Genomic DNA, 25302 nt, shown 5'->3' on the forward strand with positions numbered 1-25302 from the left:
ACCTCCCCCTTCCCTTCTGGCAACTATCAGTTTGTCATCTGTATTGTCTAATTCTGCTTTTTGTTTGTTTATTTATTTAGATTCCACTTATGAGTGGAATCATATGGAATTTGTTTTTCTCAGTCTGACTTATTTCACTTAGCAAAATACCCTCTAGGTCCACCCAAATGTTGTCTCATATGGCACAATCTCATACTTTTTTGTGACTGTGTAATATTCCATCATATATATATATATATATATATATATATATATATACACCACATTTTCCCTATCCATTTGTCTATTGACCTAAGTGTCCATCAACAAAAGAAGTGTCTTTATTTTTTTTTTAAGATTTTATTTATTTATTTGAGAAAGAGAGTGAGAGAGCACAAGCCAGGGGAGAGGCAGAGGAAGAGAGAGAGAAGCGGGCTCCCCAAGCAGGGAGCCCCATGCGGGGTTCAATCCCAGAACCCCAGGATCATGACCCAAACCAAAGGCAGATGCCTAAGAAGCAGTATCTTTAAAAGATCAAGGTAGATGCCTCTGGGAAAAGGGATATGGAGAAAAAGGGTTGGAGACTATTTGTCTTTGCAAACTTTGTAGAACTAGCTGATTCTTAAAATTATGTGCACATTTCACTTTCATAAAAATAACAAGCTCACAGAATTTCTAAGTTCATGTAAAATAGTACAAAGAGCAATGGTTTATGGTTAGGACCAGAGACCCAGATCTAAGTACAGGAAGCAGGATATATTATGACTTTCATGGGCCCTCGGCACTTTTGACTTTGTGGGCCCCTCCCACTATAATATCAATATTTAAATTATTTGTTTGGTATAACTTAAAATACTTCAAGATTTTTTTCTTCTTAGGCAAAATTCAATAAAATTTCATGGGCTCTTTAAAAATATCATTGACCCTAAGCACTGTGCCTACTGAATAAATCCTCCCTGCAGGAAAAAGAAAGGAGGAAAACACAGATTTATGTTTTCTATATAAGTAACAAAGTTTCCTTTGCTGGGAATCAAAATTTCTAGGTCAGAATGATGGCAAATTAAATGACTTCATAAACAATAAAGCTTTATTTGCTCTGATCCCAATACCGTTAGTACAAAACCATTTTACACAATGTTTTCTCTTGATTTTTCTAAACTTATTTCATAACAGTAACATCATGTTGGAATACTTGAACCCAGCAGCTTAATGTAAACCAGAATTGAAATTGTTGGATATATTTTCAATTTTCCATAGGGTTATTCTCAACTACATACAATATTAAAAGGCTTTTATGTCTCCAATTCTCTCTCCATTATTATAAAGTGAACCTGACATTTGCCTTTGAGTTACAACCTTCATGCATCCATATGAAGATTATATCATACATTGTGATCAGCTTCCCATTTGAATTGGTTAGGTTGAGATCAACATTTTGTTCCCAAAGATGCAGGTAAAAACTAAGAGAATTGCTTTAAAAATCTTTTCAATAATACCTCGCAGTTGTGCAACTTTATACATTTCTCTGGGTACTTTCTCTTTTCTACTTGGATGTCTTTCTACCATTTCCATTTCAGCATTATCTAGAATGGAACTTCTCTTTAGTATTCTCTCCCTCTCTTGACTTATTCAGTCCATTCATTGGTACAATTCTGGTCTCTGTAGCTTAGTCCTAGCTCGAACCTAGTATTCTTGCCTCTCCTCCCCATTCTCAATATGGATTAGTAAACTCTATTGACTCTTCCTTTGCATTATTTCACACATTTGCATTACCCATTCCCAAACCGATTACCCCGTCTCTTCTTTGTACCCGAACTTCTGTCATGGCCTCCTAATTGGACTCACTCATCCAACTCTTCCTCCTTCAATCCATCCTACACTTTTCCATCACAGCAACTTGTTAGCATGGTGATCATGATGTTCAAAAATCTTCAAGAGCTCGCATTGCCTATGGGATAAAATTGGTCATTTGTGTTTAGTAGCAAACTACTCTCGGTATTCTCAGACTTCTTAATCCACTTTTTGTCAAAAAGTCCTTTGTAGAGCACCCCCATGCCTTTGGTCACTCTGTTCTTTCTTCTGGAATGTCCTCTCGTGGCTTCTCCTTCCCTTTTATTAATGTGGCTCAAGCCCATCTTCTCTTGGAAGCTTTTCCTAAGTACTTATCCCATAATGATTGTGTCCTTTGGAGTCTTAACGTTTTGTTGTCAGTACACTCATTTAAAACATATCATATACTGCTTTTTTATGGTTAGTTATAGCCTCTTTATTTATGTATCTTGTTGCCTGAACAAATTAAAAGCTCCTTGAGGGTCTAGAGTCTGTCTGATCCTTACATGGTATTGGTCACACAGTATGTGTCCATTTAGTAATTAACTAATAAGGGAAAAATATTTTTGGTTGACTTCTTCCATTTCCATGTAGAAAGAGGGCATTGTAAAAATGTGAATGTACTTAATACCACTGAACTGTCCATTTTATATATGTTTTATATATATAATATATATAATTTTAATTGTAATAAAATATATATAACATGAAATTTATATATATATTATATATATCAAAGTTCATATTTTATTTATCTTCAAATTATATCGAAACTTTTAATGTACTATCTACTTAGTTTATCAAATATGAATGATTTGGAAGAAAACACTGGGTTCAACTCTTAGCTCTACCAGAGACCGACTATGTAATGACCTTGGGCAAGTTAACTTTTTTTTTAAAAGATCTATCTATTTATTTATTTATTTATTGAGAGACAGAGCATGAGGGAGGCAGGAGGAGAGAGAGAGGGAGAAGCAGACTCCCCGCTCAGCAGGGAGCCCTACGAGGGGCTGGATCCCAGAACCCCAGGATCACGACCTGAGCCCAAGTCAGATGCTTAACTGACTGAGCCACCCAGGTGCCCAAAGTTCTTAACTTTTAATGCCTCCATCACCTGGTCTGTAAAATGAGTAGATGGATTCACTAGATAATCTCCAAATGCCCAATGCTATAAGTCTATGACTTTACATCTCTGGAGAGCACACATCATCTCCAGAATTATGGGAGAAAATGGTCTATCTGGCTCTCTTCCCAGATTTGCAAACCAAACCATCTGGAGTGAGGACGACCTATTCCACTCCCCAGCCCTGAGGATTCTAAAAACAGTTTGGGAAACTGATAGCAGCTGTGGATCTGGAGGACTGTGCTTCTGCCCCACCCTGGCTGTGCCTCTTTTTTGGGAATTCCAGCCAGACTTGTACTCAACCTGCATCCTGTCCTAGCGGGGCTCACTGGACCCAGGCTCACGGGGCAGGGATAAATCCCTCCCTTAGGTGTGGTCTCTTAGCAAGCCTCTTCCCATGGGGGAGGGTTAGGAAAAGGAGGTTTTTCTTCCCTCAACTACAACGTATCAGGGACCGCTTGAGGAAACAGGTCTCATTCATTAGCTTAGCAAGATTTCTGAGCGTTTATTAACTTCAAATTTTAAGTGGAGGGACTTATGTCTGTTTTGCAGTTGCAAAATCCTTTCAAATACATATTTAAAAAATTTTCCCACTCTTTGGGGAAGATTACTGTTTTGATGGTTGTCCTTTGAAATTAATTATGGAAGCAGAGTTATTTCATTTGTTTTTTGTTTTTAAAAGTAATACCAGTAGGTTTTGTTTGAATTCACAAAAATCTCTAGTTCATCTTTTGGCTGAGGTTAGTTACAATCACTACAAATCTGTTAATCAAAACGACAATAATATCAACAGTCTTTAAAAGTGCTAGCACCTTGTAAAACCCCAAAGGCTTAATTCATACATGAAAAGCTTGGGGCAAAAGACGAGGGAGGGGGGGATTGTCATCTTAATTTTAGATCACCAGGCCACCCCTGCTTTACCAGGAGTCCTGAACAAAGGGGAAAGCCAAATACTTTAGGCCTGACATCACCGGATTCTCAACCAATCTTTGTTTAAAAAAGAGAGAGGAGAGAAAAGAGAATTTCTTGCTGTCATTGTCTTAATAAGTATTTAACTATTGAGTGGCTTACAGATTTCTCTATGGGACTTAAGCTTATTTCTATAATGATTAAATAAAATTGAAACTAAGTAGATGAGGACAGTTGGACCATATCAAAATTACAAGTTGGAAAGATAAGGTCAGCAACAAGATTAAAACACAAAAACATATGAATAAATTTTGGCTTATTTCTTGGCCACAATTCTTGTGAGTAACAATCCTTGTTTAATTATCACAAAATGTTATTTATTACCAGGCTACTCCTACTAGAACCTTCTGTGAGACCTAGTCCCCGAAGTGGCTCAATGCAGCTGCGCCAGAACCCCACATATTTTGCTTATCTTTCTTAGGCTAATGGTATGGTTTGTTCAATATTAACTTGAGGGGCCATTGCATCAACGGTGCCAAGATTCCCAGGGTTAACTTCTTTAAATTCTAGAAGTCCTAATTGTTCATTTTTCTGTCTTTGTGATTGATTAACTGTCTGGGGTTGGCGAGATGAATAGTGTGGTTACTCTGGCATTTCCCTGGACTTGACAGAGATTCGGTGGTTATAATCATTTTTCCGGTTATGTTGGAAAAGAGGTTTTTCTGTCAGTGCCTTTGTTTCTAATACCAGTTGTGTGGTTTTGTGATTATACTGCAGTTTCTTCAAAAAATTTCAATACTACGATGATACTTTTTCCCAAGAATTTCATAACCAACACATTTTTTCAATATTAAAAGTAATACTGATTTTTTTTTTAACCTAGAAGATTTTCCTAAAAAGGAAACTCAATCCCAGTTTGTTTATCAGTTTCTCTAAAAATTAAGTTTTTCTGTCTTTAACCAACACGCTCAGCCTGCAGGCTGGGCTGGAGGTGGAAAAGGTCACAGAAGAATTCTTCCAAAGGAGAGAGTATAAATGTTTCTACACCTCTTGATGAGTCAGAAACAAAACTAGGGGCTGGGTGACAGCTCACACACTAAAGAATTCTAGAAAAGAATGTTTCCCTGAGGCTCAATGATTTCAGAGCTATATTTCTCTCCTTGAAGTTGGCCCTTGGTAACAGATGTCAAGAGTGGAGGGTGGGAGGAGAGGGGCAAAACAGAGATCAGGGCTACCGTATTCCTTTTTGGCCATTTTGTCCCATTGTAAGATCATGTGTCTTTATATATATATTTTTTGAGGTGAGGTATGATTGACATACAAAAAAAGCTGTACATATTTAATGTTTATACCTTGGTGAGTTTGAAGATAAGCATACACCCATGAAACTGTCATTATAGGGCACCTGGGTGGCTCAGTTGGTTAAGCAACTGCCTTTGACTCAGGTCATGATCTCGGGGTCCTTGAATTGAGTCCCGCATTGGGCTCCCCCTGCTCAGTGGGGAGCCTACTTCTCCCCTCCCTCTGCCTGCCACTCCTCCTGCTTGTACTCTCTCTCTCTCTGTCAAATAAATAAATAAAAACTTAAAAAAAAAGAAACTGTCACTATAAACAATGCAATAACCATCACCCATGAAAGTTCCCACCCTCCCTCTTTTTTTAAAAAAAACTTTTAATATAAGATTTACTCTCTTAACCAGTTTTTTTAAGTATACAATACAGTGTGTTAATTATATGCACTATGCTGTGCAGTGAATCTCTAGGACCTAGTAGTCTTGGGTAACTGAAAGTGTTTGCCCTTTGACTAATATCTTCCCAAGTCCCCCTCCCCATGTATTCTTATTTTTAGTCAGCAACTAAAGTCATCCTTAAGATGAAAGAGTTGAATTCTCTCCTTGTGAGGCTCGTGGTAAACATTTCTTGCAACCTCAGAACTCTTAGGTAAAAAATATTCATTTATATTTATTTCATGACCATTTTAAATAATGAATTTCATATATTCTCATAAAAACAGAAGAGGCTATATATCCTAGAACTCAGGGCACACAATGTGTTTTCATTCCCAGTTCTGCTAGTCACCAGCTGTGACTTCAGGAAAATATTTAGCCTTTTAGTTTCCTTATCTATAAAATATGATAGCAATACTTACTAATGATACTTGTAGGGTGTTATGAAGGATCCAGTGAATACATGCATAAAGGCATTTAGCGTAGTTCTGAAAGAATGGCATTCCATAAATCGTTATTATTCTTTAGATTTTCTTCAACAGTGCATGATACATAGTCAGGAATGTTTGAATACTTTGTTTTTATTATGAGACTGAGCTAAGGCCTTATAAAAATCTTATTTCATTGTTAAACCTTACAAATAGGTGTGATATATATTTTGCAGATAAAGAAATTGAAGCTTAGTGCTATGGACTGAGTGTTTATGTCCTCCCAAAATTCCTGTGTTGAAACTCTAACTCCCAATGTGATGGAATTGAAGGTAGAACCTTCGAACATTAATTAGATTTAACAGAAGCCATAAAGATGAAGCCCCGATGGTGGAATTAGGGCCATTCTAAGAAGAGCGGGAGACCGGGACCCTCTCTCTCTCTCTCTCTCTGCAATGTGAGGGTACAACGAGGAGATGGCTTTCTGCAAACCACGAAGAGGCCTCTCCTCTCCCCAGGAACGAAACTGGCTGGCACCTTGATCACGGACTTCCCAGTCTCCAGATCTGTGAAAAATAGATGTTTGTTGTTGAAGTCAGCCAGTCTATGGTATTTTGTTAGAGCAGGCTGAGCTGACTAAGACACTTAGCAAGGCTAAATAAGGTCACCCAAGATCACACAGCTGGTAAGTAGTGGCACCAGAATTTGGCTAAGTGTTTTATGCCAAACCCTGGGCTTTTTCCACAAAAACACCACTGCTACCCAAAGTAAAAGGGACACTACTTGGGTTTCTCCAAACAGAAAGTTCCCCTGAGGCAGCCTGAATCCAGCCAGGACACTTTGCTGTGTTACCACATGAATGTTGCTTGACTTTTCTGTGCCTTGCTTTCTTCACCTGTAAAATGGGGATAAAAGTAATACTCTATCTCACAGTGTTGTTGAGAGAATTTTATGGAGACATATGAAATGTTTAGAACACTGGCTGGTGTGTAGTAAATTTTCTATTATTGTTATTATTACTATATTTATAACCTTGGGATCAACTCAGATTCCTCTTTGGGAGATGGGAGGAAAGAGCAACAAATACTTTCTTTTCAGCATAGATTGTGAGACTTTACCTAGTACAATACTAGTGCATTCCTTGTGGAATATTAACTTTGTGGTTTCCCAAAACCATCCCTGAGGGATTTTAGAGCAGAACCATCCTGGTCCCCAGCAGAATCAGCCACAGAGCTTCTCAAAAACAGACCACAACTCATCCTCCCACCCCTCACCCCACTCTCACCTCCTACCCCCACATCTGACCACTAATCAGAATCTGCAGGGGTGGGCCAGAAATACCCACTTTTAACAAGTGTCCCACACAATTCAGCTGCGCAGCCTTCTAACCTAGCCCCTTTTAAAATGAAGAAAAAATGAGACCCAGAGAGGTTGCATGATTTTCCCAAAGCTCAGGGCTCTTTCTACCCAAAGTGTTAACATTCACACAGAGGTGCTGCCTGATCATCCCAGGTCCATTGCCAGGACAATTTTTCATCTTTGCCAGCCAAAAGAAGTAGAGACTCATGAGAAATGCTGAACTAGTCTCACAGACCTGCACCCCTCCTCCTGCATACCAGGGCTGTTAGGAAGCTGAGGGAGGCGGCAAGACCTGCGTGGCCAGCGGGCGCCAGAGCTCCTGTCCCCTCCTCCTTGAGCTAGGGTGACGGATCATGGAGAAAAGGGAACTCACTTGAGCAGGCTTGCATTCTTGGCCTGGCCTAAATTCTATAGGACTCTGCATGTAAACATGTCATTTATCTTCTATTTGGCTTAGCCCTGGTTTGAAAAATAATCCTAGGTTAGCCTTTTGAAAAGCCTCTTCTCTCTCTTTTGTATTCTTAACCAGATGCGGCCCTCTTTTTTTCTGCTGTTTTGGCTGCTGCTGACATCGGGGGTGAGGCTGAACCCACGGATCCTGCAGAAGACCCAAGTTGCTCATCTACTTCCTTCCGGACAAGCTTAACTGTGCGCACAGATCCACCAAATGGTTTTCATAGCAAAAATACTATTGACTTGTAAATGGGGCCTTAAAAATCCGCAGAGGCTTTTCTCTGAGAACTCCCAGGTATTTCAAGAAATCTAAGACATAAGGGAAAAAGAAAAATCTCTTCAAGGCTCTCCTGAAACCATTTGCAGATGTTGTCAAACCACTGCCTTAGCCATTGTTTCAAAACACAGGAACGCAATCTCTTTTTGAGGGCTGTTTCTCTGTACCTCCCAGGCAGGGATAGCTAATAAAATGGGAACAACTGGAGTCGCCAAGAGAAAACCAAAAGAATTGTTATAGATACCTAGTCTTATGCCGTCAGCAGCTAAGCTGGAAACATGCCAATTGCTAAGAAGGATGCTTCTACATTCCTAAAAAAGGAAGGAAAAAAATTAGTTTCAGGGGCTTGTTTCTACTTCTTGATAGAGATACTCCCTACGTGGAATCTTTCCTTTGGATTGCCAGGAGCAGGGGCTGGAGGGCACACCATCATTTTTTTTTTTTTTTAATCTGGTGGTTTTTCCTCCTGAAGCCCAGAGGAAAATAGAAATGTTCTCATAGCGAACATCCTGTACTTCGTTTATTGTAACACTCATCAATCTTATAATTGCTTGTTCGATATCTGTCTTCCAATTAGACTATAAATTCCATGAGAGTGACCATATTTTTCTTACTCACTACTGTGTCTCTGGTAGAGAGCCCTGGCACATAGTTTGACGCTCAATAAATATCTTTTAAACAAAATGCTGAATAAATTACCTAGAAGCCACAGCCTTCCACAAGGGTGATTGGAACTAGTAAGATTTAAATTGCAGATGAAGCCACTATGTGGAGTTGAAGTTGCTGTATGTGGAGTATATAATGGAATTATTAGATGAAGAGGGCAAATTTCTAGTTTTGAAGACAAAAGCAGAGAAGAAATCTTTCGATTGCATTGAACCTGGTGTGATTACATTGGTCATCATTAAGAATCAAAGAAAAAAATGCCCAGTTGCACCTAGGTCTGGCTACCTTAAAACATGTTTCATCTTGGGCTGCTTGGGTGGCTCAGCTGATTGAGCATCTGACTCTTGACCTCAGCTCAGGTCTTAATCTCACGGTCATGAGTTTGGGTTCCCGCATTGGGCTCCATCATGGGCGTAGAGCCTACTTTAAAAAAAAAAAAAGTTTCATTTATTATATAGCACATACTAGTGTTTTAGGTTCAGTTTATTTTAACAAAGAGGGGCTTTAGATTTATTTAAAGGCAATAGTGTAAAAGTAGTCATATTTGCGGTTTAAACTGTATAAATTCTTCAACACAATAAGCATCTTAAAGACATCTGGGGTAGTATAACATCATTGCTGGTTTTGCTGTTGATAAATAAAGCTCTTGAAAAATAAACTTCTGGGGCTCCTGGGTGGCTCAGTCGGTTAAGCATCTGCCTTCGGCTCAGATCATGATCCCAAGGTCCTGGGATTAAGCCCCAATGGCACGTTCCCTGCTCAGCGGGCTTCCTGCTTCTCCCTCTCCCTCTGCCCATACCCCTGCTTATGCTCTCTCACTCTAAGTAAATAAATAAAATATTTTTTAAAAATAAAAAATAACCTTCTAAGTTAAATATATGAAATGTCTGCAATAATGTCATAAATGCTATATGCTTTAAAAAATTAAGAAAACAATATCATCTCATTGATACAACCTCTTGTGATGGGATGAATAGCTATCTGAAGACATCATGATGAAAGCCTAATTGAAAAACGGTTGCAAGTGTATCTCTGTTGAACTTCAATCCTTGGAGGTACTGCCTCTTCTGAAGAAAACTGAGAAAAATGGACTCAGAATTGTAACAGCAGATCAGAATCAAAATTGGAGAGCTATGAAAATGTAAAGGAGACAAATATACTCATATTGACTTTTTAGTTAAGGAATTTTGAATAGACTATACTTAGGAAAAAACCACTTGTAGTAATGTATACCTAAAAATTTAAATATGATTTGTTTTTAGAAAATCTGTAATTTGGCAGCTTTATTGAGGTATAATGACATACAATAAATAGCATATATGTAAAGTGTACAATTTGATGAGTTTTGACATATATTTATATTTGTGAAACCATCACCACAGTCAAGTAAATCCATTAGCTTCAAAAGTTTCCTCATGACCCTTGATAATCCCTCCCTCCTGTTCCTTACCCAAGCAAACTGATATGCTTGCTTTATTTTTAAGTAAGCTCTATACGGGGCTTGAACTCACGACCCTGAGATTAAGAGTTGCATGCTCTACTGACTGAGCCAGCCAGGTGCCCCATCTTCCTTTCTTTTTTTAAAGAAAAAATATTTAATTGTGATTAAAAAATAACATATATTTATTATCTTAAGGATATAACAAGGATTAAAGCAGAGATTAGTGAAATTGAGAATAGAAAAAAATCGACAAAGCTAAGAGTTGCTTTTTGAGAAGATCAACAAAATTGAGAAACCCTTAGATTCACTAAGAAAAAAAGAGAAAAAAACTCAAATAACTAAAATCAGAAATGAAAAAGGGGGCATTTCTACCAATGCTACGGAAATAAAAAGGATTATAAGAGACTGCTATGAACAATTACATACCAACAAATTGGATAACTTAAAAGATACAGAAAAATTCCTAGAAGCAGACAACCTACGGAGACTGAATCAATAGAAAAAGAAAGTCTGAACAGACCACAACTCCTAAGAAGATTGCATCAGTAAACAAAAACCTCCTAACAGATTCCCCTGGCTCATAGATGTCTGGGCTAGAGCATCAGGAAAAGACTGAAGATTAGATTGTAAGAAAATATAGAAGCCATGTTTCAAAGACCCGAATTACAGGTATTCATCAGTTTGTAAGACATGAGTCTCAAATAGCTAGCAGTTTGGTTCTCAAAAGATCTCTAAATTGTGTGCAGTTACTTGGGAAAGTGGGTCAGGGCTCTGTCATGATACAGGTGGAAGGGAAAAAATCCAGCAACAATATTTTCTCTAGCAGAAATGAGATGTGGCAATCAGAGAGGAAAGTGGGGTATACCAAATGGGCAATGTCAGTCAAAAGACAACATGGCACAGAATATCAATATTATGGCCAGGCCTCAGAGACTTGGAGTACCAGTAGGTGAAAAGGGGTCTTTAATTGATGTGCAAGGGAAAGTAGGTTCAGGTGAATGCACAGATAAAAATAATTCCAAGTGACAGGCAATGATCATCATAACAGGTAATACACTTCTGGGTGACCAGACAAAAGAGAAAGCAGAGAATGGATTGATTATTCTTCTTTGGCCATTATTTGGTAGTCTCATTTCCAAATCATGTATAGTCTCTCTAGTTTCTAAGGACAAGGATTAAAATATATATACCTCCTAACAAAGAAAAGCCCAAGACCAGATAGTGTCACTGGAAAATTCTACCAAATATTTAAGGAAGCATTAACTACAATCCCTCTCAAACTCTTGTAAAGCATTGAAGAGGGAACACATCCAAATTCCTTCTATGAGTATTATGCTGATACCAAAGCCAGATAAAGACACTACAAGAAAACTCCAGGCCAATATCCCCAAGGAATACTGATGCAAAAATCCTCAACAAAATACTAGCAAACTGAATTCAATAGCACATTAAAAGGATTATACACAACCACCAAGTAGAATTTATTCCTGGACGGTTCAACTTATGGTCAATAAACACGAAAAAATGCTCAGTATCACTAATCATCAGAGAAATGCAAATCAAAACTACAATGAGATATCATCACATATTCATTAGGATGGCTACTATAAGAAGAAAGAAAGAAAGGGAAAGAAAAGGGAAAAACAAGTGTTGACAGGGATGTGGAAAAGTTGGAGCATTGTTGGTGGGATTTTTAAATGGTGCAACCACCTTGGAAAATAGTGTGGCAGTTCCTCATACAATTTTATTTTATTTTATTTTATTTTATTTTATTTTATTTTAGGGAGAGAGAGTGCAAGCAGGGGGAGTGGCAGAGGGAGAAGCAGGCTTCCGCTGAGCAGGGAGCCCGATGTGGGGCTCAGTCCCAGGACCCCAGGATCATGACCCGAGCCAAAGGCAAATGCTTAACCGACTGAGCCACCCAGGCACCCCCCAATACTACTTTAATTGCTCATTTAATTAATTACCTTAAATTAATTATTAATTTAATTAGTCATATTATTTTAATTTAAGTAGAACTGCCATATGATTTAGCAATCCCACTTCTGGATATATATCCCAAGGAAATGAAAGCGTGGTCTAGGAGATGTCTGTACCTCCCTGTTCATAGTGGCACTATTCACAATAACCAGAGGTGGAAGAAACACAAATGTCATCGGCAGATGAATGGATAAACAAAATGGGGTCTATACATAAAAAGGAAACAAATCTTATCACCTGTTACAACATGGATGAATCTTGAGGACATCATGCTAACTAAAATTATCCAGTCACAAAAGGACAAATACTGTATGATTTCAATTATATGAGGTATCTAAAGTAGTCAGATTCATAGAGACAGAAAGTAGAATGCTGGTTGGCAGGGGCAAGGTGGGGGGGGTTGGGGGTGTTGTTCAATGGGTATAGCGTTTCAGTTCTGCAAAATGAAAAGGTTCTGAGGATGTTTCACAGCAACATTATGTACAATATTTCACAACAAAGCAAATATACTTAACACTACTGAACTGTACACTTAAAAATAGTGATGGTGGGGCGCCTGGGTGGCTCAGATGGTTAAGCGTCTGCCTTTGGCTCAGGTCATGATCCCAGGGTCCTGGAATTGAGCCCCACATCAGGCTCCTGGCTCAGCGGGAAGCCTGCTTCTCCCTCTGCCTCTGCCCCTGCTCATGCTCTCTCTCTCTATCTCTGTGTCTCAAAAATAGTGATGGTAAATTCTATGATTTTTTACTACAGTAAAACAAATTCTATAAATACATAAATAAAACTGACCATACCAAGCACTGACAAGAATGTGGAGGGACTGGAATTCTCTTACATGGCTAGTGGGAATATCAAATGGTACAACTCCTTTGGAAAGTTTCTTAAACTCCTTTGGCAGACTTGTATAAGAATGTTCATAGTAGCTTTTATTTATAATAGTTAAAAGCTAGTAACAATCCAAATATGTATTAACAGTGAATAATCAAATTGTGTATATCCATACAATGAAATACTACTTATAAAATAGGTATACATTTTAGATTTCATTTGAGTTTTTATTACGTATCAAGCACTGTGTCTAATGCTTTAAACATGTAATCACAACTCTATGAGGTAGGAATCATCGGCCTTATTTTCCAGATGATGAAATGGAGTCTTGGAAAAGTTTGTAACACAGGGTTACATAGCCAAGCTATGCCAAAGCCAGGACTTAAACTTAGGTCTAGAGAACTATCAAAGATGGAATGCTTAGTCACCACACTGAATTTGTTAAGTTCAACAGGAGTAACACACTGATTAGCTGATAGTAAACATCTCAATTGAAGAATTCTTTAGGAAAAAAAAAAAAAGCTCTCTCTGGCTGCTCACCAGTGGTGTTAACGGACATATTGTACAATGGTTCAGAATGTGGGCTTTCAATGTAAACAGCCTATGAGTGAATTCCCATGGCTACCATTTTCTAGTTGTGTGAGCTATTTCATCTCTCTGTTCCCTTAGCTTTAGGGTGGAGATAATAGAGTCAACCTCATTCCCTGCTTGTACTTCAAACAGTTCCTGGCATATAGAAAACACTACCCATCTTTATTTAACTTCTACAATGTAACTGTGAATGCTTCCTATCTCTATTAAGAGGGATAAGATACTTTAAAAAAAACAAAAAACACTTCATTCAACTTAAGGTATTAAAAGTGATTCTGTGTAATGCCCTGGGCTAAGCACCATTGGGGAGCAAAGCTGAGTCAGAGGAGAGAGTCCCTGTCCTCAGGAATTCTGCAGTCTCTTTTTTGTTTGTTTGTTTGTTTAAAGATTTTACTTATTTATTTGACATAGAGAGAGAGAGAACAAGTAGGCAGAGAGGCAGGCAGAGGGAGAGGGAGAAGCAGGCTCCCCGCTGAGCAGGGAGCCCGATGTGGGACTTGATCCAGGACCCTGGGATCATGACCTGAGCCAAAGGCAGCTGCTTAACCGGCTGAGCCACCCAGGCACCCCAATTCTGCAGTCTCTTAAGCAAAATGTTACACTTGGCCTCTTCAGTATTCTTCACATTTACATGCCCCTGCGATTTGTGCTTGGTTGAACTTTACATTTAATTTTTTGACTTTGCAACATTCTAACCTATTTTGCATTATGATGTACTGTGTAGAGATCATTTCCCATTTAGGGCTTCCTAAATTACCAGCCCAACTTCTTTCTTGATGGGAATAGTTCTTGATATTAATATTTCATTTCCTTTTACCGCTGAAACTTAGTGAAACTCACTAAGCTAAACCCATTTTGAAATAAAATTTAAGCATTTTAAGCACCATCAAACATAACTTGTAGGTATTGTAATGTTATCTACAGAAATTGACTCAGCCCTTTCGTGAGAGGCAAAAGGAATCACAGGTAAGAGTAGCTTCAAGTAGACCAAGTTTTTGGTACTAAGTAGATGACCTTTCTGCTTATGTGAAAAGCTAATATTGATGTCAGATTGACAGAATCTTTCAAAGACCAAAGCTAAAACCAGGTTCCATGTTAGCGTGATACAACTTGTCTAAATTGATCATGTGACCCCTCTGTAATGTTGGTTTTAGGAGAGGACAACTAGAACAACTATGTCAGGTTGTCTGGCTAAGGGATCAGCATTGTGATAGACGCTAGGTGGTAGAATTGCATTGTGGGTTGAACTGTGTCCCCTAAAAGTTCATATATTGAAGTCTTAAGCCCCCTACCTAAAAATCTGACCTTATTTGAAACTGGGATTGTTGCACATGTAATTAGTTAAGTTAAATCAAGGTCAGTAGGATGGGCCCCTAATTCCATATGACTGGTATTCTAATAACAAGGGGAAATTCGGGCACAGAGATTCACATGTGGGGAGAACACCATGTGCAGATTAGTTGGAGCTATGCTTCCATAAGCCAAGGAACTACTGCAAGCTAGGAGAAAGACCTGGATCAAGTACTTCCCAGGCACCTTCAGAGACAGTATGTTCCTACTGAGCCCTTCATCTCAGACTTCTACCCTCCAGAGCTGTGAGACAATGAATTTCCGTTGTTGAAGCCATTCAGTATGTGGTACTCTGTTACAGCATCCTAGCAAACTAATATAATTTGGTAGGGGAATTCTGTTCTCTTCTTTTTTCTCTTTTGTTTCACAAATGTTACAGCTCTTCTGCAACTTGATTTTTTTGTTTGTTTAACTGAAGGATATAAAGACAAAGTAGTCACTTCTCCCATGTTGCTTAAGATTGCTACAGGAGATAGGACAGATCCACTAGGAGGGCATATTTGAATCTCAGCTCTGTCACTCATTTGTTGTGAGAGTTTGGGCAAGTTACTTAGACTCTCCCAAGTTTCAGTTTCTTTATTTATGACATGGAGATAATAAGATCACCTCCCAATGTTGAATAATTTAGATAATGTATGTAAATTAATAGTGTGCTTTCACAAAATGCAGCCATTATTATTACAAAACAACTACAATTTAAGGCAGAAAAATCAAGACAAGATCAGAGGTGTAGCAGGTGCTTCGGAAGCTCAGAGGGGTGAGGTCTCACATATGGCTGGGGAACCTGGATGAAGGTGGTGGCGTTTACGTTGGTTTTTAACTGGTAGATGGGATTGATAAGAAGGCATTTGTGGTGAAAGAAACAGCATGAACACAGGCAATGTGTCCCCAAAACACAGGCACATTCAGCAAGTAGTATGGGTTAGATTGGAGGGTTGGATATGAATTTTAGATTAACTATCTTCCTTAGAGAACACCCTTCACAACCTTGGCTTAAATGGTTTCCTACCTCGGCTTTACCCCTTTGCATCATATCACCATATTTATTTCCTTTTTAGCTTGTGTCACAAACTGTAATTCTCCTATTTACTTATCTGTTTACTTATCTATTGTCTGTAAAGGCAGAGTCTCTCTCTCTTATTCAGATCTATATCCCAAGGAGATGCTCAGCAAATATATGTGGGAAGAAAGGAGGGAGGGGAGAGAAAGAGACAGATTGAAAGGGTGGGAGGAAAATGAATGAACGGAGCAGTAGAGGAGTCCTACTATATCAGGTGAAGATGTAGTCTGGAACCAGAGCATGAAGGGGCTCTTGAAAGGGCAGGCTAAAGATCCCAATGCGGACCTCTGAATCAATCAGTCTATCATCTATCTATCTTTTAAGTTATATATATGGATATAGATATATTTTTAAGCCCCAGTGCAGGACTTGAACTCACGACCCTGAGATTAAGACCATGAGATCAAGACCCCAGCTGAGATCAAGAATTGGACACTTAACCGACTGAGCCACGCAGGCGCCCCGCTGAATCAATATTCTTAAGAGAAAGATTTAGTGTTCGGTATATCTAACAGCCACCTCTGGTGAGTCTTACCTTCAGGCAAATTTGGGAAATAGTTCAGACCAATGGTTCTCAAAATACGGTGCCTACACCAGCCGCATCAGCAGCATCCAGGACTTTGTCAGAAAGGCAACGTCTTGGTTCCCACTACAGACCTACTGATTCAGAATCTGTCTTTTAACAAGGTCCCAGGATAATTGAAAAGCACTTAGAATTAAAATCCTGCCTCTTACTATAACATTTAGTCTTTTTTTTTTAAGATTTTATTTATTTATTTATTTGAGGGAGAGACAGAAACAGCGAGAGAGAGCACAAGCAGGGAGTAGAGGGAGAAGCAGGCTCCCCACTGAGCAGGGAGCCCGATGAGGGACTTGATCGCAGGACCCTGAGATCATGACCTGAGCAGAAGGCAGATGCTTAACCGACTGAGCCACCTAGGCGCCCCACTATTACATTTAGTCTTAATGTGTTTGGGCTGCTATAACAAAAATACCATAGCCGGGGTGACTTAAAGCACATGCACTTATTTCTTGCAGTTTTGGAGTCTGGAAAGGCCAAGGTCAAGGTGCTGGCAGATTCGCTATCTGGTTCACAGACAGTTGTCTTCTCGCTGTGTCTTCACATAGCAGAAGGAGAAAGGGAACTCTCTGGGCCTTTTTTTTTCAGTAAGGGTATGAATCCCATTCGTGACCTACTTACCTCCCCAAAACTCTACTTCCAAATACCATCACAGCTGGGATTGAAGTTGAAACTTTGTCAGGTATTTCTGCTGTAAGTATCCTTGTTGTAAACATCTTTGCTGCAAGCATTTTCACTGCACAACTAATTGGCCATACAGCAATTTTGCTGTAAATGATTAAAAAAAAATAACTTGTTGATAGTTTGGTTTCATTTTTCCATTAATGCAGAGATCCATTTTTATATTGTAGATATATATTATATAAATCTTAGCCTTCATAATGGTCTATACAGTGGCACAGAGTTTTAATCCCCATTCCCCATGGAATTTTGGAACATCTATAAATGGAGATGGAACAATATGCCAAAAACAAACAACAATGTGAAAGGCTTTCACAACTCAATACAAAACACATCTACAAATATGCATCCTAGTATTTAGAAACTGATAGCTCTCTTAATGAAGGAAGAAATTTTAGGGAAAAAAGATAAAGCATGATGCTAAACAAGGAGACGAGTCAACAAGCAAAAAAAATGTATAATGCTATGAATGAAAGATTTTGGTTTTGGTTTTGGGGGGGGTTTGAATTAAAGATTTTGAAGACAAATACTTAGGTACAATTCACAAAATAAAATCAGCTATTTGGGCAATATTGCCATGAACCTATGCTATATATTTCAGATACATTCCAATGTTTTGCATTTTGCAACACAGTCTTTTAAATTTTGTCATTCATTTTTCATGTTTCATTATATCCTTTTAAATGAATGTCCCTTTTATTGTTCGTGATTTTGTCTTTTATGGCAAAATTACCTGACAACCAATTAGTTATGCAGCAAAAACATTTGTGGCAAAGATGCTTACAGCAAAACTACCCAGAACTAGTCTCAACACATGAATTTTGGGTGACACCAACACTTAGTCTATAGTACATTCTCTGATGTCCACATTCTGCTTTGCTTCTTCCAGGTCTGAGTAAAGAATTGGGCTAAATGTACTTTGAAGTGATGGGAGTCTTAGAACAGAAATCAGAAATATAAATATTCCTACTCTATTTGGTGCCTATAGATAGATCTCAGCCTCAACCATGGGAGTTCCTTAAAATTGCAACACACAAGTAGCCTGTTAAACAGCAGTTATTCTGGGACATTCCAGTCTGAAGCCAAAAATGATCTCCCACCCAGACTCGAAGAACTCAAAAGGAAAACACCAGTGACAGTAAATCACCACAATTAGGGAAAAAGACAATGCAGGGAAAAACAGAAATAAACTCAGAGAAATAATCTGTCCATTTGGAAAAATCCTAAAATCTGATTTTAAGGAAATACTGAAAGAGTAGGGAACAGACCAAAATCCTTTAATGAATCATGGAATCTTAAACTGGTATCAGATGTTCTCCAGCCATAGAGCTCTGCGAGCCGTAACAACATTTCAAATTCTTCCAAATAAGGTAGCCCCAGCCAAAAGCTATGCTCGTAAAGACAACGATTTCCTCTTACCTGATTGTCTATTTGGTGTATAATGAACTGATTGTTGTCAGCACTAAAGTGCATTTATACATGTAAGACTAGAAGGATTGTGGAGGTTTCTTTAAAAACACACACACACACACCCCCCACATTTTTACTGAGTCAGACTTTCCAGTGTACCAGTTGGAGAAAAGGGTAGTATAAATCCAAGAAGAGACATTGGCTGTGGTTTCATTTGGTGGTCAGGGAGCTAGGGGGATATGTTTTCCCATTGAAACATAGCAACTTGATTTCAGTGCTGCTCCTCTGTCATATGCACAAAGGGAGATGCCAAATATCCCACGAGAGAATTTTCCAGAAGGTGTAGAGATGGTCTTTACCCAGCCTATGAGCTCTCAGACATACATATAAAAAGTAACTACTTCAAGCTGAATTTTTAGATTCCCGAAACTTGAAGAGTAAATAGTATAGAATTATAGACTCCTGGCAAGAACTCTTTTTTTTTTTTTAAGATTTTTTATTTATTTACTTGACAGAGAGACACAGTGAGAGAGGGAACACAAGCAGGTGGAGTGGGAGAGGGAGAAGCAGACTTCCCACTGAGCAGGGATCCTGATGTGGGGCTCGATCCCAGGACCCTGGCGTCATGACCTGAGCCGAAGGCAGACGCTTAATGACTGAGCCAGCCAGGCGTCCTGGCAAGAACTCTTTAATAGAATGCTAACTACAAGAGTTACTTGTATGTCAATATATTCATCTCCTCCACCCCAACGGTGGGGGTGGCGTGCTGCCTGGCCAGAGTCAGCTCCCCTGGGCTAGTCATCTCAGGTGGTGAGCAGCTGACTTAGTTTACCCCAGTGTGCCACATAATATTGTTCTCTGTGTGTGACGAGTTATGAAAAGACTGGGAAGCTCTGGTGTGAATTACACCCAGGCTGTAGGCTTTCCCAATGTATGAATAGATTGATGATTTTAGATGGCACACAGGCATGCCATTAAAAACACTGAATTGCTTAGTGAGAAAAAACTTTCCTATTCAATTCTTGTTTAATCCTTCTGACTAGAGAAAGATAAATGATCAGTTTGGTGTTATCATATCTTCAACTATTAATTTTCCTTTTCACAAAGAGAGCCCAGATCACAGACACAGAGCTTTGGCCAGGCAAATTCTAGTTAGGATTTAATAACATCGTTTTGTTTTATTACATTTATTTTTGGCCACTGATTCTTTTTTTTTAAATTTATTGAAGTGATTTCAAGTTTCATTCTAAAATAAACTTATTTAGACAAGAATAAGGAGTTGATGCAAGGAAATTACTGAATAAAAGATGGTACAAGTTGTACCTTTCTCATATGACAAAAATTATAAAGATGATACTCAAATGACCAAGTTCTAAAAAAACACCATCCATTGGGTCACTTGAATTCACTCTACAATATCTCTGGTAAATCATTTTAAACCCTTCTGGACATAGCAAACATTGTCAGTGTAATTCATTCCATTTATAGACACATTAAGTTGTTAAAATTTTAACACTTTGAGTTGAAATAGGTTTCCCAGGACCTTCTTATCAATAATTCTAATTAAATATTTGGAGATATTTCTCTTTCTTTAGTTTCCTCCCCCATGCCGTTAACATCCTTCTCCTGCGACACATACACACCAGACCTTCTTTCTTCAAGTCAAACTCTTCCCTTTCTTCCCCTTTGACACAGTTCTGGTCACACTCACCTCCCCTGGCAATTCTTCTCCGGGTTTATTCTAAATTATCAGTGTCTCTCTTAAACTGAATCAGTAAAAAGTATTTTGGTTGCATGTAGCAAAAAACAAAAACAAAACCCAGTTAGCTTCGGCAAAAAGGAAACCTTATTGGCTCACATAATTAAAAAACTCCAGAGTAAGTTTCATTCAAGGCATGGTTTGGAACAGGGGCTCACAGAACATGACCAGAATCAGGATTCACTGTCTCTCTCATTTCCCAGCTCCATTTCTCTAAGAAAGAAATCCAGGGAGGCTTTTCAGAAGAGCCAGGTTGCTCAGAAGAGCAACATGGTTAAAAAAAAATACAGCCTTACCTTTTTGCAATCTCAAGTCTAGTAGGCCGAGTGGGAATCTTTCAGAAATCCAGAAAAAGTCTCGTTGTATGTTAGTAGCTCTGAATGTGTTACGTGCTTTCTTCTGAACTCACCACTGTTACCAAAAGAGTGCAGTATGCTGCTCAGTCAGGATTAAGAAATAAAGACTTTATTGGAAGTGCATGGCCTTAGGTGAGGAAAAAGTTGATGTCTCAGAGGGGAAACAAATTGTATTTACTGGAAAAACTCATATTGTGTGTCCAGATATGAACTCAGTTCCCTGGATAAGGTAAAACCAGTGAATACAGTTGGACAATTGCCTCCTTTATTATAAACTTCATGTGTCAATATAGGAGTGAGTGAGAGAGTGTTCTCCATTCTGAAACTATACCAGGGGCTATTATCTCCCAGTCCTCTCTGTGCTGGTGACCCATGCATGGTGGGAGAAATAGAAAGCATGGCATCAGTATAAGACAGTGTTCTTTCATTTCCAGACCAAAGCATATAATTAACAGAAGCTGGTGAAAAGAACAAGAAGAAAAAGAAGGAGGAGGAGGTGGAGAAGGAGGAGAGTGTTCTAGTATTGGATACCCTGACAGCAACCAGGTGTGGGAACTAACAGCAAGAGAGGTAAGAGAAAAACCATACCAAGTGGTGACTATAACTCAAAAAGCAGAGTAGAATTGCCAAGAAGAAGAAGAACAAATTTTCTAATTTCAAAACTCAGTATAGAACTACAGTAATCAAGACACTGTGGTACTGATATAAAAAAACATATAAATTGATGGAACAGAATTTAGAGTCTAGAAATATTTATGGTCAATTGATTTTTGGAAAAGGGTCAAGAAAATTCAATGTGAATTGTGTTTTCAACAAATAGTGCTGGAATAATTAGATATTCGCATGCAGAAAGATGAATTTAGATCCTTAACCTCTCACATCATACACACAAAAGTAATTCAAAATAGATCATAGAGCACGTTGTAAAAGGATGTTAAATTCAACTGCATCAAAATTAAAACCTTTTGTACTTTAAAAGACACCATTAAGAAATGAAAGGATAAGTTGTAGAAAGAGAATGTTTGCAAATCATGTATCTGATAAAGGACTAGTATCTAGAATATATGAAGAACTCTTTCAAATCAATAATAAGACAAACAGCTGGATTTAAAAAAAGAGACAAGGCTTGATGAACAGTTCACCAAAGAAGATATACAAGTGGCTAATAAGCATGTGAAAAGACATGTAACATCATTAGTTATTAGGAAAATGTAAATTAATACTACAGTGAGATACTGCTTCATACCTACTTAAAATGGCTATATTCAAAAAGTCAGATAATACCAAGTGTTGGCAATGATGTGAACAAGCTGGAAACTTTATGCTTTGCTGGTGGGAATTCAAAATGGCACGACCACTTTAGAAAAGAATTTGACAGTCTCTTAAAATGCTAAACATAAATTTACCATATAGTGCAGCAATTTCACTTCTAGGTATCTACCCAGGAGAAATGAAGACATATGTCCATACAAAGACTTGCACATAAATGCTCACAGCATCATTATCCATAATAACCAAAAAGTGGAAACCATTCAAACTTCCATCAAGCAGTGAATGGATAAATAAAATGTGGCATATCCACACAATGGAAGTCTATTATGCAATAAAAAGGAACAGATTGCAAATACGTGCTGCAACATTGATGAACTAAGTAACCATTACGCTAAGTAACAAAAGATCACATGATTCTATTTCTATGATGAAATGTCCAGAAAGGCAAATCTGTAGATTCAGAATATAGATTAGTGGTTGTTGGAACTGGAGTGAGGAATGGAGATTGTCTGCAAATCGATTTGAACTGACGGAAATGTTCTGAACTTGGATTGTGATGATCGCTATACAACTCCATGTATTTAAAAACGATCAATGAATTGTACACTTAAAATAGGTGGATTTCATATGCAAATTATCTCTCAGTAGATTAAATAAATAGATAAATAAATAAATAAAACAGAATACTCACAGAAACCCAGAAACAAACTTTGTAAGTAGAGAGAATATAATTATGTTCCAATGAGGTGGTGGAATTATGAAGGATGTTTATATTTTTATGTATTTTCAGTTAAAAATGTGTTTTTAAATCAGGAGAAAATTTGGAAAATTGTACTCTGAGAGTCAAATCACTCATGATGGGCCAGCAGAGAACGATGTAAAGTCACCTTGATAAAGAGACAAAATGGCTCTCGGGTCTGCGAGATTTGGCAGTGACCCGATTACAGTTAATAACACATCTAAAGAAAGATGAATCAATCAGCAGAGAGCATTGATCAATAAAGAAAGCAAAGCAAAGGGACAGTTGCAGAGGCAAGCTTTGCAGGGTCTGACCGATGCCACGCAGGGAGGCGGAAGGCTAGTCAGAGAGTGGGTGTGCCCACCCCATGGTGGAGATGGCTGCCATCTGTCTCACAGGGCTTCAGAGCATCAGACATTCTAAGTGCGGTACAACAGATTCGTCTTGTTCTAACTGCATGCTCACCCCATAACATTTTTTTTCCCAAGCAATTCTGTGTATAGAGAAAGCCCATTCCTATTGATATATTATGAATTCACACACATTTGGGTTATACACTTCAGACACCCGAGGCTTACTTCAGTGTGAATCAGCTTGTCCAAGAAGAATCAACTTTAGAGTGGCAGCAAGATGAAAATGATGCACCTGGAAAGCTGAGAAAGACTCCGGACTGTGGCAGATTCTTGAGGATGAATGCCACCTCTTGGAAGTCAGCCAGTCACCTGACCTTGCTCGGTGACATCCCACCCTTGACAAGAGCTTCTCATTCAGCCTTCCATATCAAGAAATGCAAGACACAAGATATATTCAAATTATTGTATGTTCAGCATATTTTTTTTTAAGAAGCCACTTATGGGAAGAATTTAGATTATTTAAATCTTATATTTACTGACTCCAGATCCATCCAGCCATAACGACCATAATTCCAGGACTAGCTGTTTCAACCCCACCTTACTCATGAAACCAGCCCTGGTGAAATAGAGAGCTTCCATCCAACGACTTTTGCTGGGGGTGATGCTCCACCACCAAGAGTCTGTGGCTGTGTGTCAAAGCCTCTGGGGGACAATGTGCCTGCCTCTGGGGACAATGGAGCTTATCTGTTTGAGCACTGAGCTCTAGTGTCCCACAACATATAGGTACCTTTCATGACTGACCTTATGTCCTGGTTTATAATTTCTACTCTCATTCCCAGATGGAACTTTGAGGCCAAGCACCTCTATCTCATTCCTGCCTGCCCTCAAACTCCTTCCACACTAGCCCATGCTAATTGGACCCTGATAATGTCCCTGCCTTGACCTGGATGGACAATTTGATTTTGGCACTCTCTTAATGCTCTGAAGCATCTTTTCCTAGAAGAGTGGTTCTCAACTTTGTTGCTATAGTACTACTATTTGGGGACGCCTGGGTGGCTCAGTCTGTTAAGCATCTGCCTTTGGCTCAAGTCATGATCCCAGAGTCCTGGGATCAAGCCTCACATCATTGGATTCCTTGCTCAGTGGGGAGCCTGCTTCTTCCTCTGCCTGCCTCTTTCTCTCTCTCTCTCTCTCTGACAAATAAATAAATAAAATCTTTATAATGCCACTATTCAATTCTGATGTGAATCACCTACAGTTAGCATCAGACTCCACAGGTTTAAGGGAAGTCCCCAATAAGACTGCCCTCACTTCAGGTACCAGCTGCAAGTTCAGGGTCCCCAGGCCACCTGCACTTCCAATCTCCGATCAACTAGTTGCAGATTTGGAGGTTGTACTACCCTTTCAGGATTGATAATATTCTAGAATGACTTACAGAACTCAGGAAAGTGGGGTGCCTGGGTGGCTCAGTCAGTTAAGTGTCTGCCTTCAGCTCAGGTCATGATCCCAGAGTCCTGGGATCGAGCCCCACATCTGGCTCAGCGGGGAGCGTGCTTCTCCCTCTCCCTCTGCCTCTCTCCCTGCCCATGCTCTATCTCTCTCTCTGTATCTCTGTGTCTCAAATGAATGAATAAAATCTTTTTAAAAAAAAAAAGAGGGCACCTGGGTGGCTCAGTCGTTAAGCGTCTGCCTTCGGCTCAGGTCATGATCCCAGGGTCCTGGGATCGAGTCCCGCATCGGGCTCCCTGCTCCGCGGGAAGCCTGCTTCTCCCTTTCTAGCCCCGCCTTCTCCGCTTGTGTTCCCTCTCTTGCTGTCTCTCTCTCTATATCAAAATCAATAAATAAAATCTTTTAAAAAAAAAAAAAAAAAAAGAACTCAGGAAAGTGCTACACATATGATTGTCAGTTTTTTGTAAAGGATACAAATCAGGACCAGTCAAATGAAGAGTCACATAGAGTGAGGTCTGGGAGGTCTCACATACAGAGTTTCCATGCCTTCTCCCCATGGAATCAGGACCCATCACCCTCCTAGCATATCTATGTATTCACCAAGCCACTGCCCAGAGTTTTTATTGAAGTTTCATTATGTAGGCATAATTGATGGAATCATTGGCTACATGATTGAACTCAATCTCTAGCCTTTCTCACCGC

The 25302-nt window shown here is 39.0% G+C and overlaps 1 protein-coding gene and 1 pseudogene across 1 annotated transcript in view; one reads left to right on the forward strand and one right to left on the reverse strand.

Moving 5' to 3' along the window:
- The window catches only part of UTRN (utrophin), a 546896-nt gene that overhangs the window by 503171 nt on the left and 18423 nt on the right, over positions 1-25302 (reverse strand). The gene's annotated exons all lie outside the window — the stretch shown is intronic.
- Positions 9571-12068, forward strand: LOC118544781 (single-stranded DNA-binding protein, mitochondrial pseudogene; annotated as a pseudogene).

Source organism: Halichoerus grypus, chromosome 9, assembly GCF_964656455.1.
Source record: "Halichoerus grypus chromosome 9, mHalGry1.hap1.1, whole genome shotgun sequence".
Classification (NCBI taxonomy): Eukaryota; Metazoa; Chordata; class Mammalia; order Carnivora; family Phocidae; genus Halichoerus; species Halichoerus grypus.